At 39.7% G+C, this 7625-nt stretch overlaps 1 long non-coding RNA gene across 1 annotated transcript in view; it reads left to right on the top strand.

Moving 5' to 3' along the window:
- The first annotated feature begins 5821 nt into the window (after positions 1-5821).
- The window catches only part of LOC111820230 (uncharacterized), a 20475-nt gene continuing 18671 nt past the window's right edge, over positions 5822-7625 (top strand). The window contains exon 1 of the long non-coding RNA XR_002823778.1: positions 5822-5856. This is a non-coding gene — a long non-coding RNA (uncharacterized LOC111820230). The remainder of the gene's footprint in view (positions 5857-7625) is intronic.

The following is a 7625-nucleotide window of genomic DNA, read 5'->3' as shown; positions in this document are numbered from 1 at the left end:
TCCTTTTGTTTGTGGATTTTTTTTTTCATTTCTTTTGTTTTTGCAGGTTTTGTTTTTACTGAGACTTTATATTTTTCTTCTTTATTTTGATCAGTATGTTTGTTAACTTTCTTTGTGGTTACCTTGGAATTTACCCTTATCTCGTAGGCTTGAACCAGTCTATTATTACTTGGTATCGCCTTGCCTTTCTCTCCATTAGAAGCTTCTATACCTACAGTGTTTATTCCCTCTTTTATTGTTCTGATGCTGTTGTCATTTATTGATTAACTCTCTGGTTCCCTGTTGTAATTCTTTTGGTTTTGCATAATCCTGGAGAGTTCATTTCCTAGGCTGGTATCTGGCTGGTACAATCCTGTGTCCTAGATTCATCCTGTGGTCTGATGTTGTTTGTTCTCAGATTGAAGGACTTCCTTTAATAATTCTTGTAAGTTTGGTTTGGTTTTTACATAGACCCTTAATTTCTGTTTATCTGGAAATGACCTAATTTCCCCCATCATATTTGAATGAGAGTTTTGCAGGATATATTATTCTTGGCTGGCAATTTTTTTCTTTCAAGGTTTTATATATGTCATCCTATTGCCTTCTTGCCTGCATGGTTTCTGCCGAATGATCCCAGCTTAGTCTTATTGTTTCTACTCTGTATATGACTTTTTGTTTTTCTCAAGCTGCTCTCAGGATTCTTTGTTTGTCTTTGGTTTTAACGAGTGTGATTATGATATGCCTTGGTGATTTTCTTTTGGGGTCTATCCTATATGGGGTTCATTGAGCTCCTTGTATGCTCAGCTTTTCATCTTTCATGATATTGGGTGAGTTTTCTGTCAGCAGTTGTTCAGTGATCCTCTCTGTGTTTTTTGTTTTCTCCCCTGTTCTGGAACTCCGATCACTTGCAGATTTTTGCTTTTGATTGTATCCTACGTAATTCTCAGGGTTTCTTCATTCTTTGTTCTTTTTTCTGATTTTTTCTCAAACAGAGTTGTAGCCAAGTGTTTGTCTTCAATTTCACTGATCCTGTCTTCCATCGTTTCACACCTGGTCCTCATCCCTTCTATAACACTGTCCATTTCTGAAATCTTGTTGTTTATCTTTTGGATTTCTAATTGTTGTTTTTGTATGATTTTTAGTTGTGAATTTATTTTAGCATTTTGTTCCTGTATTATTTTCTTGAACTCTTCCATTTTTCTTGTCTGTATTTTCCATGATTTTCTCTTTTTTTCCTCATTTTTGTCTGCTTTTTGCTTCAACTCTTGGACAATTCTGAGTATTAGAGATTTGAATTCCCTCTCAGGTAGTTCTAGTGCCTTTTCTTCTACTGGAAAGTCATCTGGTGTTTTATTTTGGATGCCTCCTGGAACCATCCTGTCCTGTTTTTGTAAATGTTTTGATATTGTCTGCTGTCTTTGGGGCATTCAGTTGTTATTTTCCTCATTTTTTGATTATAGATTTGTTTGTTTCATCTTGCTTTTTTGTTTTATTTGGTTATGTTTTAGCAGGAGGGCTGTGTGTTCTTTGTTGTTTGCTCATCTGTGGGCACGATATTTTTCACCCCCTTCTCCAACGGGCAAGGTCACTCACTCAGGTATGGTACAGCAGGTCAAGTCCAGCTGAAGGGGAGTTGCTGGGACAGGTTGTTTGTGGCATGTACTAGGGTCAACAGGGTGGGCTGGGAATCAGTGCAGGGCAGCTTCTGGTAGGCCGTGCCTGTGCTGCTTGAGGTTGTGATGTTCAGCACACAGTGCAGATAGGCAGGAAGGAGGGAAGAGATTGTTATGTGTGGAGCTAAGATGGGTATGGGAAAGAGGAGAGAGAGGACAGAGGAAGGGGAGCCAAAAACATAACACTCAAACAAACAAAAAAGAGTGATAAGGAAGCTTGCTGTTGGAGTGGAAAGATGAGAGACTGAGAAATGGAGATAAAAAGGGAAAAAAAGAAAAAGGGTAAAAGGAAAAAATGAATAAATAAAAATTAGAGGAAAAAAGAAAAAAAAGCCCCCAGGGATCCCACCAGTGTGGCTGGTATGACTGGGGAAATTTCTCACCTGCCATGAAGTACTGCCTGCCTAGAAAGGGTAGAGATGTCACACTGTGCCAGACATTCAGGAGAGATGAGAAACTGAAAGTGAAGAAAGACAAAAAGAGAGAGAAGAAAACAAAACAAAGACAAAAACAAAAACAAGAAAGAAGAAATGCCCCCAGGGATGTCACTGTGCATCTGCGCAGAGTAAGAAAGTAGCTCCCAAGCCACAGAGTACTGCCCAAATAGAAGGGCTCCCAAGGTGAGAAAAGAAAAAAAAACAAACTAGCAAACAAATCAAAACAGAACAAATCAGAACAAACAATCAAAGAAAAAAAGCCCCAGGGGTCCCACCAGCGTGGCAGCACTGGCTGGGAAGCAGTTTCACAGTCAAACGGTGTTTCCCAGCCTTTCAGGAAGAAGCAGAGATGGCACACGGAGCCAGGTATTTGAGAGAAGGGGGGGTGGGAGTGGTGAAAAGTAAGGAAGAAATCTAAAGAAGCAGGAAAAAAGCAATACCAGCAGCCAACAAATGGCACTCAGGGAGCTGGCCAATGGGGGAGGGTGGAATCCAAGCAACCCCAGGGTGAAGCTGGTGCTTCCCAGCCAAGAGACTGTGGCCACAGGAAGCAGAGGAGGCCGAGTATGGGGTGAAAAATAGTGGGGGGGTGGGAAAGCATATATTGCTGGTTACCAGTTCCTGTGAAGCTGATTTTTCGTACCCTCTGTTCACTTATCTCCGATAGGAGTCCAACATGGTGGATCTGTGCTGCATTAGATGATAGGGGACCTCTGCATGTATCTTTCCTCGCTCTCTGTTCTTGGTCAGTTTCCTATTCCATTCAGTGCTTGGCTGAGTTCTTTATCTCTCCATTTCATGCATAGGGTTTCAGGACTGATGGGTGTCTTTGTTTGACTTAGTTTTTTGGGTTTTTGCTGTGGAGGGACAGTGTGGTGCTTCTGTCTATAGTGCCACGTTGCCCAGAAGTCTCCCTGGCTGTCACATTCTTATGCACAAGAGCTAGTACCAATTTCAGTTAGTGCCCTGCCAGTTCCCTTCTACTGTGGCGCTTGCTTTTCTTATGTCCTGTCTGCCTGGCATCTACAGGTCTTTGCTCTGGACAACTGGTGCCCCTGTTTTGTTGATGCCCTAAGCATGTGCTGACCTTGCTTATTCGGTAATCCATGCCTGCTTAGATGTAGAAAATGCCTTGATTCCAAGATATTCATTTGGGAGAAATGTTTTTAAAGGCAATAATCAAAATAAATGAAGGAATATATAGAGAAAAGAACAAAGGCCTTTGAACCTCTTCTTTTGGAAATGCCTATAGTTCTGAGGAAAGATGATTTACTAAAATACAGAATAAAAGCAGCACTGATTCTGGAATCAGATAGTTCTGGTTTTGAATCTTGGCTCATTCATTTATTAGCCATATAATGACTTTCTATGCCTTATTTTCCTCACCTGTAAAAGGGGGGTAATAATATTTTTCATAGGATTTTGTGAGGAAAAAAATGTCATAACCCATGTAAAGCAGTCAGCATTTTGCACGTTAACTAAGCACTAAATAAATGTTAGGGAGCTCTGGTTGCGCAATGGTTAAGAGTTCAGCTGCTAACCAAAAGATCAGCAGTTTGAATCTACCAGCCACTCCTTGGAAACCCTATGGGCCAGTTCTACTCTGTCTTACAGGGTTGCGATGAGTCGGAATCAACTTGATAGCAAGGGGTTTGGTATTGGGTATTTAAATAAATGTTATTATTTCTATAACTTAGAGAAAGAAATATTCCATATCAGACAATACATAAAAATGTATTTCAAAAAAAAATCCTTTTTTCCGTAATCCCAGCTTTGAATCTAATATTTACAGTTGCTCCCCTATAAGGCTGTAAGTGACTGTTTATGCTGCAATTGCTTGTGGTTTGGTTGAGGGGAAGTTGCACAGTGTGCCTTATTTATGCTGACAATTTAAGAAATTTCTCTGTTGTTACATTTCTGAATGACCTAAAGCACAGTTTAAAACTGTAATTTCTGGGTACTGAGAAAAGTTTGGTCCATATTTCTGAATTGTCATTCAGCTGTTTTTCCTGTTTAGAATAGAACAAGAAATGCCTTAATTGGCAGCCAGTTCTTCTAATTGCAGAAACTAGAATAGGCAGGGCTTCTTGCTACCTTTACTTTGCACTAAAGTGAGCCCAGTAACCCACCCAGTAACCCTTATACTTGATGTTCCTTTATTAAGAACTGGAGGATGGTTTTATTCTGTATTATTTGATTAAAAAGTGTTCCAAACTTATTGTCGTCAAGTCGATTCTGAGTCACAGCGACCCTATAGGACAGAGTAGAACTGCCCCATATGATTTCCAAGGAGCGGCTAGTGGATTCAAACTGCTGCCTTTTGATTAGCAGCCTATTTACGGAGAACTTTTTTTAAAATCAATCATAGTTATCGAGAAACAGGATATAAATACTCTTATTTAAATTCCCTCCCTTAACTCTGTTAAGGTACCTGGGTGGCACAAACAGTTTGCAACCCTAACCTAAAGGTTGGCGGTTTGAACCCACCCAGCGGCACCCCAGACGAAAGGCCTGGCAATCTGCTTCTGTAAAGATTACAGCCAAGAAAACCCTATGAAGCAGTTCTACTCTGTAACACATGGTATCACTAGGAGTTGGAATCAACTTTATGGCAACAAGTTGGGTTTTTAACTGTTAATTCCAGAAGATACGAAAGGTATCCCACGTAAGTATTCTGTCCGAACTTAGTAAGTCTCTGTTATAGACTCATTAGCTTTAGGACAAAGTTGTTTTTCTGCTCATGATTAAGAAAAAAAAAATTCACTAACCAGACATTTGTCTCAGGACCCCTTGTGATGACTAAGTGCCTGCTTGAAGTAATTGTTGATGTGGGACACAGACTAGCCACTGAACGTGAGGCTAACAGGCATCTTCAGCTGGAGATGACAGTGTGGGACTGTGTTTATTCCTACAGTGTCTAGTGTGCATTAAGTCAACTATTTGAGGGTACAAATCATAGAACTATGTTGGCTTCCTGGAAGTTCTTTTTCCTTGTGGATTGTCTTGATTGGCTGTGACAGTTGCTATCCCTGTGTGTTAGCACATAAGGCTGTTGTTTGAACAGAACAAGGGGATACTGTGTGGTTTAAAATCAGGAAAGATGTGCATCAGGGCTGTATCCTTTCATCATATGTATTTAATCCATATGCTGAGCAAACAATCTGAGAAGCTGGACTATATGAAGAAGAACACGACATCAGGAGTGGAGGAAGTTTCATCAGCAACATGAGATAAGCACATAACACAACCTTACTTGCTGAAAGTGACGAGGACTTGAAACACTTCCTGAAGAAGGTCAAAGACCACAGCCTTCAGTATGGATTACACCTCAACATAAAGAAAACCAAAATCCTCACAACTAGACCAGTAAGTAACATCATGATAAAGAGAAAAGACTGAAATTGTCAAAGATTTCACTTTACTTGGATCCGTGATCAATGCCCATGAAAGCAGCAGTCAAGAAATCAAAAGACGTATTGCATTGGCAAATCTGCTGTGAAAGACCTCTTTAAAATGTTAAAAAGCAAAGATGTCACTTTGAGGACTAACATGCACCTGACCCAAGCCATAGTATTTTCAGTCGCCTCATATGCATAGTGTTTTCAGTCGCCTCATATGCATGCAAAAGCTGGACAATGAATTAGGGAGATCGAAGAATTGATGCTTTTGAATTATGATGTTAGAGGAGAATATTGAATATACTGTGGATTGCCAGAAGAGCAAAACAAGTCTGCTTGGAAGAAGTACAGCCAGAATGCTCCTTAGACGTGAGTATGGCAAGACTTCGTCTCATGTACTTTGTACATGTTATCAGGAAGGACCAGTCCCTGGAGAAGGACATCATGCTTTGTAAAGCAGAGAGTCAGCAAAAAAGAGGAAGACCCTCAGGGAGATGGACTGACACAGTGGCTGCAACAATGGGCTCAAACATAGCAATGATTACGAGGATGGCGCAGGACCGGGCAATGTTTCATTCTGGTGTGCGTAGGATGGCTATGAGTTGGAACCGACTCAACAGCACCTAACAACAATGACTAATGATGTTAAGAATCTTTTCATGTGCAAATTGCCATTTGTATATCTTCTTTGGAGAAGTGTCTATTCAATTTCTTTGACTATTTTTAAATTGTGTTGTTGCTTTGTGTTGTTGGGTTGTAGATGTTCTTTATATATTCTGAGTATTAAACCCTTATCAGATATATGGTTCCCAAATATTTTCTCCCATTCTATATGTTGTCTTCCTTCCTCTCTCTCTCCCTGTATCCTTTACTCCCTCACTCTATTTTTCCCTCCCTCCCTTCCTCCTTCCTTCCTTCTTCCCTTCCTTCTTTTTGTTATTCCTCCACTCCTTTCTCCCCGCTTCCTTTCTGTTTCCTTCTGGCTCCACGTCTGTGATTGGCAAGTAGTTCCAGTGTCCACCTCTTCAGGATGGTGCTTTATTTCCCTGGTTGTCCTCCCTTTGTGCTTTATACATGGGGCTTCAATCTAACTGATGTGAACCCCAGACTATATGCTGTGGGCCATCAGGGTTAGAAAATACTCTTAGCAAAAAAAATCATCTTAACTCTTATTGTTTCTGGCCTCTAAGGACTTGCCTTACTTTTCTACAAGTTCAGCCATGCATTGTAAAAAAGTTGTTTTTTATATATCCTTACTGTAAGCCTTCTATACTGAGAGGTTTCCCCTACATAGGCAGTGTGCCACTTATCCAAAAATGGGAGTGGGATAAGTAATATGATGTTTTAAATACTTTAGTAAAGGCAGTGCAAATTTTTATTAAATTAAAAATTTGAAAACATCCTAACCCTTTTTTTTTGGTAATAGAAGAATGTGTCTTCAAAAATCTAAGTTTTTCTACCATAGTTAGGAGCACACAGCTCTGTTTATGTTACAGTTATCCAGAGAAGAAAGAAGGGTTTATGCATGATGGGATTTCTGGGCCAGGGCTATGTAAGCAAACATAGGGGAAAATTCTTTCTCTCATACAGTTTTCTAAAACGGCACCAAGTTAATAGCAAGCCTTTCTGGGGTGAGCATTCTCATATCCATTATGCTGGTGGGTTCACTTTCTACATTTTGTTCCTCAAATGTTAGAGGCAAAGCTTCCTATAATGGAAGCTGAAATAAACAAAAATTGTAAGATTGTACATGTTAATTTGCTATTGATTAGCAATCCTCCTCTCTTCTTTTACCCCTTAATGAGAAAAAGGCTTCCCAAGTTCTCAAGTTTGATGGTCTTTTCGGCAGAAGATTAATGCTCGGTAAATACAATTTTCTATCTAACTGTGTGCGTCCGAGTGAGTGACACTAACCAATAATAACATCCCATAACTGTAGAGGATAAATTACTACTCTTTTTGGAAAAACTGTGACAAAGACTAATTTTTTGAGCCTACTATGTATTGTTTTATGATTTTCTTTAAAAAAGAGCTCATAGAGCCATCAGGCTTTTAAAATAGTGTAGTTCAGTTATAGTAATAGCTGCTTCTCTTAGTCAGGTGATACTATATATATATGCATATACATATACATATAT

This window comes from Trichechus manatus, unplaced genomic scaffold (genome assembly GCF_000243295.1).
Source record: "Trichechus manatus latirostris isolate Lorelei unplaced genomic scaffold, TriManLat1.0 scaffold00002, whole genome shotgun sequence".
NCBI classification, from domain to species: Eukaryota; Metazoa; Chordata; class Mammalia; order Sirenia; family Trichechidae; genus Trichechus; species Trichechus manatus.
The sequence above is the reverse complement of the archived record's forward strand: the minus strand, read 5'-3'. Positions and strand labels throughout refer to the sequence as shown.